This window comes from Lucilia sericata, unplaced genomic scaffold, assembly GCF_015586225.1.
Source record: "Lucilia sericata isolate MDLA Ls3-8-SP2 unplaced genomic scaffold, ASM1558622v1 Contig002365F_arrow, whole genome shotgun sequence".
NCBI classification, from domain to species: Eukaryota; Metazoa; Arthropoda; class Insecta; order Diptera; family Calliphoridae; genus Lucilia; species Lucilia sericata.
In genome coordinates, this window is record NW_023996170.1 from 51,298 (window position 1) to 63,523 (window position 12,226).

At 24.0% G+C, this 12,226-nt stretch overlaps 1 long non-coding RNA gene across 1 annotated transcript; it reads left to right on the forward strand.

Annotated features, from left to right (window-relative positions):
• The first annotated feature begins 2,560 nt into the window (after positions 1 to 2,560).
• On the forward strand, positions 2,561 to 11,253 carry LOC119613847. Its single transcript, XR_005232278.1, has 3 exons — positions 2,561 to 3,926; positions 7,300 to 7,625; positions 10,978 to 11,253. It is a non-coding gene; the product is annotated as an uncharacterized LOC119613847 (long non-coding RNA).
• The last annotated feature ends 973 nt before the right edge of the window (positions 11,254 to 12,226 follow it).

Here is a 12,226-nt window from a genome sequence, read left to right on the forward strand (position 1 = left end):
TAACGAACCCATATGTTGTCAGGCCTGTTCGTAAAATTGAAAAGTTCGTTATATGCAGTACTAACTAAAACGTGGGTTTTTGGTAGGAAAATAATTAAAAATAGGTACATAAAATATTTTTTAAATGTATTTTATAAAAATTCTTTTTTTTTATAAAAATAGCACAAAACACAAAATTCCGAATCTTATATACCCACCTTCAAACCATATTTGTGTCGAATTTAATCGCTGTATTTTTAATTCAGTCATGAGCTTTAAAGTTATTTCTCAAAGTTCATCGCTATACTCGTATTTTTAAGCGAGTAATGAGCGTTGACGTAATTTTCTTAAGGGGGCCTGATATGGGGGGTAAGGTCAATTATGGACCGATTCCCATAAAATTTGTTAGAGATTTCGGTTAGTATAGAACATGTTTATATCGAATTTCATCGGCGTACTCGTATTGTTAAGCGAGTATTGAGCGTTAAAGTCATTATCTGAAGGACGGACGGACATAGCTACATCGAACTAAAATTTAATAAGAACCCAGAATGTGTTACAGTTTTGGGTATAAAAGCACCGCTTAAAACAACTGTATAGTTTTTTGCTACAACTTAGGTTATTTGTGATTTTTGATAAATGTCATTTTATCTTCATTTAAATAATAATATTTTTATTAGTTCGTTAAACAGAGTACAAAAAACAAGTTTTGTTCGTTATTTAAGGTAGTCAATAGGAAAAATTAGCTTGTTCGTTAAATGCGATGTTCGTAGAATTGAATGGTCGTTAAATCGGAAAACTACTGTATTTAATATGGGTTAATTTTGAAAGTTTATTGGGGTTTAAAGATTTGTTTTTATTTAAAAACCAGGTGTTATGTGTTATAAATCTCTTGGCTATTTAAGGGGTGATTGATTAATTTTATGTGTCCTGTTCTTATTTTGAGAATATTTGCTATTCATTACAGAGGGTGTTAGTTAAATATTTGATAATTGTAGTTATCTTATGTTTATCTTATCTCAGTGGTAGTTGTTGTTGTAATTGATTTTCTGAAATGATTTTGGTATAATGAATGGATTTTAATTTTTGTTTTCGAAAAATTAAAAAATATACACAAAACTCGTAATTTTACACAGAAAGTATAATTTTACACACAATGCCAAAATTTACCATACAAATTTTACACAAAATTTAAAAAAAAAAAACAAAACTTTGCACAAAAATCGTTTTTAAATAAAAAAATTGCACAAAATTTGTAATTTTACTCAAAATATGTTGTTTTACACAAAATGTGTAATTTTACACCAAATATGTAATTTCACACAACTGAAATTTTACACAAAATGTGTAATTTTACACAAAATGTGTAATTTTACACAAAATGTGTAATTTACACAAAATATGTAATTTTACACAAAATGTGTAATTTTGATCAAAATGTGTAATTTTGAACAAAATGTGTAATTTTACACAAAAAGTGTAATTTTACATAAAATGTTTGATTTAACACAAAATGTGTAATTTGACACAAAAAGTGTAATTGTGCACAAAATGTTTAATTTTACACAAAATAAGTTATATTACAAAATTTTTGTAATATTACACATACTTCTACTTTGCAATGTCTAATTATAGTAGGAAGTTATCAAATTAATTACAAATCTTATTTTTGCCCTGAATACTTCCAGTTGTTCCTACAAGAAAAATTTAGAAATTTGTGTAAATCGAAAACTTGGACAAGTGTTATATGCAGTATGACACTTAGTATATGATCTCTGTCACTCTCTCTTGTGTTACTTAGATGATTTTATTTTCTCCCTTTCAACTTATTATCCACAATCAACAACCTGTATGAATTCTAACCAAAATTGTTAACAAAAACTCCTTTCTTCCCAGTAAGCTCTTTCCATTTAGTTCAAAAATTGTATAAAGAGAGTTACATCCTTTAAATTATCGTGCTCTCTTTATATCTCTGTACTTCTATTACTTTCTAATTGGAGTGGAATTTGTGTATGCAACACAAAACTGTTCTACAAGGAGAATGTACTTGTTTCTTACCCTTATTTGTTGTAAAACAAATTGTGGTCAAAATCCATTTGATGTAAGTGTATGTGAGAGTGAGTGTGTGCAACCACGACATCAACAGGCAAAAAGCAACCTGCTGCTTTTTGTTTTTATTATTTTTCCTGTTTGTGTGTGATTTATTTTTTGTTCGTTTTGATACGATGTACTCAAGCGAGGAGTAAAAGAAAAACCGAAATACACGACGACAGAGAAAGACGACAACATAGACGATGGTGATGATGATGATGAAGGAAACGAAAGACAATTCAACGAAATTCAACAGTTCTTTTTTTGTTCGGTAGTGAGTGGCAAATGATAATCATCATGTGGATGATAATGATGAAGGTGGGTTTGACGTTGTCGTTGTGCTCTGCCCACGTTAACGTATATATTTCTTTCACAGATTTTTCAGTTTGTTTCGTTTTTAAGTGAATTGAGTGAGTCGTCGGCATCATTCGGTCGTGTGCTGTTGTATGTTATAAAATGTTGTTGTAAGGTTGTTTTGTGTCGTATTTTCTCTGTTTTTGTTTTATGTCTTTTTTTTGTTCGTGTATTGCTATTGTTGTTGTTGTTTTCCTTTTTCTCTGCTTGTGTATGTGTGCGCTTTTGGTCTGAAACTCCGAATAAAATTGTAGGTATATTACCTTAGTATGCCAAACGTTCTTACTTCAGTCTTCGTACAGTCTTTGCTTTAACCCGTTCCAAATTCTGTCCGCCGTTTGCTCTATATTATACAACAACAAAAATAATAATAAAATATAACAAAAAATATTAACACAGTTAAATTTTTTTATAAAATCCAAATAACAACAACTAACTACTCTTTTTTAAACAAAAATACAACAACAATAAAATAAAAATCTCAAAAATTTTGTTTTTGTTTTTTTCAAACGAGAATTGTTGATTTAAAAACAACTGAAAGAATCTCTCTTTTTTTTTCACTACAACATCATTATTAAGCAACAGCTACAATTATCATTAATATAACATTCACATAATCATCATTACAATTTACTACCACTGCTAACACTCTCTAACACAACTTTGTACCACGAGTTGTAAGTAAAAGAAGCCAACAGCAGCGCAGAGCAACATTAAGCAGAGGAAGCAGCAGAGCAGCATATTTTAGCTCTTGTGTGTTTTTTGCGCGTGTTTTTGTATGTTCATTTCATTCGGTATTTGTGCCTGTGTTTCTATTTCCCTGCAACTCTACTCTACTCTACAACACTCTCTACTAACTGCTCGGTGAATTTTCAAAAAAAAAAAAAAGCAACAGCTACAACAACTCAAAAAGTACCACCATCGTTTTTCAATAACGTTGAAAAATCAAAGTTGAGCTTAGAGGTTCAATTCGTAAACGTCAGTAATACCAGCAACATCGTTCTTAAACGTTGTACCTTGTACGTTCTTCATCCATACACACGTTCGTTTATGGTTTAAACGCTTTTAACGCAATAGTTAACGTTGGTCTCTCACGCAATAACAACCATCATTCTCTACGTTTTATTCAAACAAATAATAATACAATTTTTAACAAAAAATATCTTAAAATCTTTTAAAGATAATAATCAAATAAAACGGAAAATATAAAATAATAAAAAGTTTTAACAAAGTTTTAAAAAATAATTCAAAAATAAAATTTCATTTTAAAGTAATGAAATTTTTGTAAAAATTATAAAAATACTTCTTGAAAAGTAAAAAAAAAAAACGCGGTTTACAAAATTTCCTAACTTTAAACTCTTAAACCGAACTTCTTCATTTAGTGCTTAATTAAAACAGTGTCTAATTTTAAAAGAAATAACTTTAAAAATAATAAACAAATAAACTCCAATCTACAAGTTTTCTATATTTCCAAGCAAAAATTTTGTAAAAAAAAAAACCTCGTGAGTTTCTCTATCTTTAAACTTTTTTTAAACAATTATAACATTTCATTTATTTCTTTCATTATTTTCGGTAAAACCAAAAAAAAAAAACTTTTTTTCTTCTTTTTTTTTTGTTTCTTATGGTAACTTGTTTATATTTGTTTTTGTTGTTTGTTATACCTAAAAATAATAATTATAGACCTGCTATAATTATTTCCAAAATTCCTAAAAGATTTCAAGATATTAACCTATCTACTTTTTTTCGTATTTCTTTTGCTAAAACATCTTTAACATAATGATGAAGTATGAGTAGCAGCAAAAAAGATATGTATATAAAAACACAGCTTAAGCTGGAGTTAGTGTATTCATTCTTAAAAATATATACTTTTTTCGCATATAAAAAGCCATTTAACACAAAAAAACGTGCGATTCCAAACTACACCCAGTAACACATACAACTCAGCTACTCACTCGAACACACAGAAGAGAACTTGAAAAAAAAGCAAAAGTTCGTTGATACCTTTACACCATTTCCAAAAAAGATCAGCTTAAATTTAAGTTATGTTGAGTAAGACTATGATAGAATTTTTTAAAATTTGAAGCTAATTTTGTTAAGTTTGTTTTAACCAATTTCAATTTTAATGTCTTGCGAAATGGTTAGGAAATTCTAATAACTTTCTTTAAAAATCGGCTAAGACTTTTTTTATACGATTTCATATAGATTACGTATAAATCATTAACGTAAAGTTTGAACCCAAAATTAGCTTTGTTAGATTAATGAAACTTTTTGTTAGACTGACATTAATGTGATTAAAATTTTTATGCAAAATTTTAATTAACAATTCATAATTTTTGTTTTTTTTTATATTAGAAAAAGATCATTTAAATTCTCATAAATTCTATAAAAAACAAATTTTTACAAAATTGTCCGATATTTAAGTTTTTTAACTAATTCATTCTTTTCAAAACTTTTAAAAAAACTTGAAATTTATGCCATTATTTCTAATCCGTAAATCGTTAATTTGTAAACCCTAAATTGTAAAAAATTTTATATAAAAATTATAAATCTTTACAAAAATTTCTATTTCAATGAAAGTTTTGTTAAATTGTTAAATTGAAATTGTTTTAAAAATCAATTTCTAATTTAACTTTTTAATTTTTAAAATAATTGAAAAATCTGACTTTAAAAGTTCAATATAAAAAAGTTTACAATTAATTCTGAATAATTTTCTTTTAATTTCTTAAAGTCCATAACTTAAACTTTTGATTGAAAAAATCTGTTATTTTAAAAGTTCAATATAAAAAAGTTGACAACTAATTCTGAATAATTTTCTTTTTATTTCTTAAAGTCGATAAGTTAAACTTTCGAAATAAATAAAAATGTAAAAAAAAACAAAAATTTTATTATATAAAAAATTAAGTTAAAAAAATACATAAAATCACAGTTGAAAACCTGTTAAAATCTACTTTTAAGAAAATATTATCTCAAAATATTTGTCAAATTCGATTTTTATAACAATTTCTTTTTTATAGTTTTTGTTAAAAAACAGAACATTTTTCAAAATTTTTTTATATAAAAAATTTCTCAATCAAAAATTTTTCAAAAATTAATTTTACATTAAAATGCCTCTTTCATTAAAATGCGAATTGTTGAAAAACTGAAAAAAAAAAAAAAAAAAAAAAAAAAACAATAGTTTTAAAAGTTAGTTTTAAAAATAAGAAAAATTTCATTACAGAAACGTTTTTCATAAATTTTTCTTAAAATTTGAAAATATTCAGCATTTTTTTTAAATAAATTTTCTGTAAAGCCATAAATTTTCGCATATTTTTTGGTATAAATAAGTTTTTGTTGTGTCAACTAATTGAAAATATTTAAAAAATTATATTTTTCATTGTGATATGATTTTTTTCTAATAAAAACAAACAAAAATTTATTAATTTTTATTGCATCAACTAAATTAATTAGTTGTGGTTACAAATTTTAATGGAGACAACTAAGTTTGCCAAACTAAGCTAAGAGTTTTTTTAAATATTTTTTATGTCAATAGTTTTTGAAATTTAATATTTTTATCTCAATCATTTTTGAAATGACTTTGTTTATAACAAAGCAAAGCAAATCTAATAAAAAAGATGTCTTTATAATAGATTTTTTAAAGTGTCTTAAAATAAATTATGATTTAAATAAAATTTCTTTAAAAATATTTTCAAAAGTTTAGATTTTTCCTACTGGAAATGGTGTATAAGTATAAGCCGAGTTTAGAGTTTTCTTCTTTCCCCTCTACACAAACAATCTCTACAATTTAGCACCCCAGAAAGACAATCATTGAAGAAGAAAAAAAAAATGCCAAACAACCGGCAAAATAGAAATTCCATAAAAAAATAACACTTAAGACCTCAACCTCAGAATAAAACACGTTTATACTTAAGATTGTTAACGAAATTGGTAACAAAAGCAATACAACAATAAATCCCCAGCAAAAGAGAATTAGGAAACAAACAACAACAACATACAAAAAAGTAAAAAGAGCGAAGCTACACAAGTTGGCAACCTTTTTTTTAAGCAATTTCAAGAAATACAAAAACAAAAAAAAAAAAAACACTTAAGAGACTTTGCTGAATTACTTTTTATCTTTTTTTCCTTACTCAGAAAAAAAAACCGAAAAAACACACATTCTTATAAGCCTAAAACAAGCTAAGAAATACAAAAATAAAACAACCACAAAGGAAAAAGGCCAAGAATTGAACAAAAAAAAAAAAAAAAAAGGCAAGAAAACCTCATTATTAACAACATAATGATCATAATAATGATATTGTTTAGTATTACCTTAATGGTTAAAGACACAACTTATAGACAAGAAAGAGAGATAGATATTTAGGAAAAAAATAACTAGAAATAAATTCGTACCTAAATATATGTACTTAAAGTATAGGCCTAAATGTTTAAAACCAAACTAAATTGTGGTAACACAAGAATTCTGTTCTGCTCTTTCTCTAATATTTCAAAAATATATATATTTCTTTCAAAACCTCTTAACTCTTTCCTGCTGTCTGCTTAACTGACTCAAACTGCTAAAAAAAGAATAAAATTAAAAAAATATATAGTATATATATTTTTATAACTAAAATGTGTATAGTGTTTAAGTGTTTTTTGGAAATAAATTATAAAAGTGTGTAACAACAGTAACAACAAACTGAAAAAACACTGAAAATAAAAGTAATTCCTCAAAGTCATTAAAACCAAGACCAATAACTCGCTAACACGTAGGAAATATTAAATAAACAGAAGAAGAAAAAAAAGTTTTAAAATATTGAAAGAAATACATTTGTTGTAAAATCTTTAAATTAAAAAAAAAAATAATTAAATTTTATATATATTTTTTTTCTTTAATTCTAGTGTTTGTTTCTAAACGTCTAACTACCAAACTTTTACTTCTAAAAAACCCTAAAAAAATTAATCAAAATATCACAATCAAAATAGTGTTAAACCAATAAATATTTAAAAAAAAAAACCCTGTGCAATATATAAAAAAAATCAAAATATTTTTCTAAAGAAAAAATATATATAAAAGTGTAAAATCTGTTTAGCAACAAGTTATTTGATTAATCAAACGTTGAGCGCCAAAACTGCAAAAGAAAAGTTTGAAATTCATTCATCAGATTTTAAATAAAACTCTCATTTTACATACTTTTCATCACAAAACTTTTTGACTACACTAATTGGTAATGTTTACACAAGTTTTTCTTTATTTTTTTTCTAATAATAATTTTAATTTTAATATAATTTTTTTTTTTTTCATTAAGTTTTAGTTTTAAGTTTTAATTTATCATAATTTTTAAAGATTTTATTTAGTTTAAAAACCAGCCTTTTAGTAATTTTCTAATTAATGTAATTTTTCAAAATGATCCCCATAACAATTCAGATTAAAAATAATAAGATTTTTTATTCGTTATAGAAGATTTTTCTTTCTCTATGTCATTTTTAGTCTAAGCAATAGAAATTTTCCAAAAAAAAAAAAAAAATCGAAATCCTGCTAATGTAATTTAAAATTAGCTATCGCAACTATCTAATTTAGTTACTAGCATCAACTTATGAGAGAAACAACAAATTTAAAGGCAAATTTTTAACAAAAACTTTTACTCATAACAATTAGTTCTTCTTTGTTAATAAATTAGTTTCTTAACGCTAACTAATCAGGTGTTAGCTAAACGAATTAGTTACTGTTACAAATTTTTGTCATCACAACTAATAATTTGCATATTTTGAAAAATTTTATTATTAAAACAACATTTTTTAAATAAACACTTTGATTTGCTAAATTTGATTTAAATTCCTCAAAAAAGAAGCAAATTTAATTAAACCAAATTTTAAGAAACATTTTCTTAGTTCAATAAACAATTTTTCGTCATTAATTTAGTTACAACAACATTAAATTAGTTACAGCAACCAATTCCAGAGATTAGTAAATACATTTGCTAAGTTTCCTTACGTTAGTCATTGAAATTAGTTGACATAAAAAATATTTTTATTAAAGCCACTTAAATTACTTAGTTGTTGTAACAAATCTTTGTTCTACACAACTAACTATTTGTCTAAAAAAATCGAATGCTGCTAATTTCATTTCTAATTAGCTATTGCAACTATTTAATTTAGTTACTAGCATTAACTAATGTGATAAACAACAAAATTAAAGTCAAATTTTTTACAAAAACGTTTACTCATAACAACTAGTTCTTCTTTGTTATTAAATTAGTTTCTTAACGCTAACTAGTTACTGTTACAAATTTTTGTGATCACAACTAACTATTTTGAAAAATTTTATTATTAAAACAAAATTGTTTAAATTAACACTTTGATTTACTAATTTGATTTAAATTCCGCAAAAAAGAAGCAAATTAAATTAATCCAAATTTTAAGAAACATTTTCTTAGTTCAATAAACAATTTTTCGTCATTAATTTAGTTATAGCAACATTAAATTAGTTACAGCAACCAATTCTAGAAATTAACAAATACATTTGCTAATTTTCCTTACAGTATGTTAGTTATTGAATTAGTTGACACAACAAATATATTTTATTAAAGCCAGCAACAAAATTACTTAATTGTTGTAACAAATCTTTATTCTACACAACTAACTATTTGTCTATTCAGTGTAATTTTAATATGAAGCTTAAAAATGTTGAGAATTTAAACTCTATTGACCTGATTTAATTTAAATTTCTAACAAAAAGACACACACTTTATAAATAATATTAATAAATAATATTTGTATTTAAACTTCATTAATATTTATGGAATTTTGCTGTAACAAATGTGTTCTTTTATTAGAAATTATTTCTCAATAGTATTTAAATCTTTTGTCACTTAATTTATTCCTAATACTTACATATGTATTAATAAATATTAAGTTTAACATTTCAATTTCAAAACAATAAGAATTTAAATAAACTTACAATTTAATTTTTTCTTAAGAAAATATCTCAAACAATAATCTTTTAACAACTCCTAATCAGATTTTATATTAAAAGATATTTTCATTTCTTAAAGATTTTCTTGTCTATAAAAAGTGTTATTAGAATAATTGACAATTTGTAACAAAAGTATAATGACTACAAAAATTATTAAGATTTATTTAGTTGCTATTAAAATTCTTTCAATTTTAGAAGTTTAAAAGTTTAGTTGTAGCAAATAATTGATTGTGATTTTAAAAAACTAATTTTTGTTGTATGTTTTTAAGCCCAAGAAAATTATAATATATTGTATTGCCTTAACTAAGTAAACAAAATCTATTGAAAAGTTTTAGTTGTGGTTACAAAATTTAATGGTGACCACTAAGATTTACCTAAAAGAACTTTTAAAAAGAGAAAAAGAAGTATAATTTACTATATGGAAGTACTGAAAAAGAATGCAGAAGTGATGATTTTAACACAGGCTTGTCATAGGAGGAATGTCCCTTTTATTTGATATCAAATTCACTACTTTGGTAGTCATTCTTTGGAACTTATTTGCAAGTAAAATTGTAGCTTTATAGAATACAACTAATTTGACTTAAATAATATTGGCAAATAAGCTTCTTCGGAAGTCATTAAACTCCACTTCCACAAAAGGTGAAAAAATTCACTTAGTGCTACTTTTTGAAGTGGTGATAAATGTTATTCTTTTGGAAGTACTTCATTTTATTTTTGCTAGGAATTGCAACAATTGTTGTTAAATATTCTTTAATTATAATCTCTTCAAATCTAAAGTTATTTTAAAACGAATAGTTTTTTTTGTGCCAACCAATTAATGCGGAGTTTTAACAATATATTTAGTTGCGCTTGCAGTTGTTGAATTCAGATAAGCAGAACCGCATTACTTTGTATTGGCTCAACTAAAATTTTTTAAGAAGACAACTTATTAGACAAGGTTTGCTATAATTTCTTTAGATTTAAAAAAGAAATTAGAAAGTTTTAAAACGAGTTGAAGGTAGAAATGGTCCTTCGCAACCAGAGCTGGTTATTGTTTATTTTATTTATATATGATTTATTTGAAAACTTTTTGCGTTAAAAACATTTTGTTACATTATTACGTTTTTTGTTTTTATCTAAAAAAGTTTTTACGAAATTTTCTATTTAAAGAAAGAGTAAGTGACAAAAATTTTCAAATAATCCATTTTTCGGTTTGTCATCAAGTATTTTTAGAAAAAAGTAGATTTGATTTGAATTTAAAACAAATTATTTCTTTAAAACTTAAGCTCAAATTTAGTAATATTTTTTGGATTTTGAAAGAGAATAAAATATTTTTTATGAAAGCTTGTCATAATTTAGAATCAAGAAAGCTAGACAAATCGGAAACTTGTCTTCTCTCATTGAGAGCAATACTTATGTGTTAAGTATTCTTAACTAAATGAGAATTTTATGGATTAACATGAAGCATTTTATAGATTTTATTTATAAAATTTTTTTGGAATTTATTTTAAATAGTTTTTTTTGTCACTTACTATTTCATTAACCTAAACTGTTTTTAATTTATTTTTTTTACTAAATAATAACAAATTTATACTAACTCTACTTTTTCCATAATTGAATAATAGTAATAAAACAAACAGCTACTAAGAATAAACAACTGTTCAATATACATGTGGTATCCTTTCTAAGAAAAAATCCCTGCAAAACAATCCTTAAAATTTACACTCCTTCTTAAACTCCTGAAAAAAAAAACGATTTTAAAAAATTTTGAAACAAATTGTTGCAAATTAACAAATTAACAGTATTAATTTTTTACATATCAAAAGAGCAAAAAAAAAGCTAAATAATATAATAGAAAAAGGAGCTTAGCATTTGATTAAGGAAAATATATTTGAAATTATTAAAAAATAAATATTTTTATTAAATAATTGTAAATTTTAAAGAAAATTTTAATTGTAAAAAAGAAAGAAAACAAAACAAGGTTGTTTTTGTCTCACGAAAAAAAAAAAATATTAAAAAAAAATTTTTTGAAACTGTAAAATTACACAGAAATCAATTAGCAATTCGTAAGGTTGTTGTATAATAAATTAAATAAAAATTTTAATTAAATACTAGAGTAAATTTCTCTCAGAAAACTGTTATAAGTAACAATTTAGCAATCAAAAAAAAAGAATTAAACAATTCAATACCCCGAACCCAAGTCAATTGTATAAAATAAAAGAAAAATTAGCAAAAAGTATCTTATATACAAAAACTTTTAACAAAACACTTTTGTGAAATATTTCTGCTAGCATTATAACTTTATAATAAATTATTATTAAAAAACAAAAACAGTTAGTGGGATTTTGACTATATTTGACAAAATCCTTAAATGTATTAAAAACACATTGTAAAAAAACTAACTCAAGAAAACGCGTTTTGACAATCATATAAAATCAATAGCGTATAAATAACAAACAAATAATTATATCTATATAAAAAAATATTTTTAAAATTTTCTCTTATATACTTAAACTTATAAATTAGTGTGTTTACTCTTTTGAACACCTTAACCCCTCTAAAACGACAATCTTTTAAGATCTACAAAATAAACTTATCTTAAATTCTTCAAACCAAATCTATGTGATCTTTATATATATATCAATCCTCAAACTCTGACAATCTGTCTACAAATTTTACTCTTAAAAATTTATACAATTTATTCTAGTAATTTAATCAAAAACTAGTCTTATAAAATATTAATCACAATATTTTATCTTAATATTTATATAACTATAGATTAATAATCTTTTCAATTATAAAACTAACAAAACATACGTATATTATAAACTAATTAACTAACTATTGCACAAATTTATAACAATACTAAATATT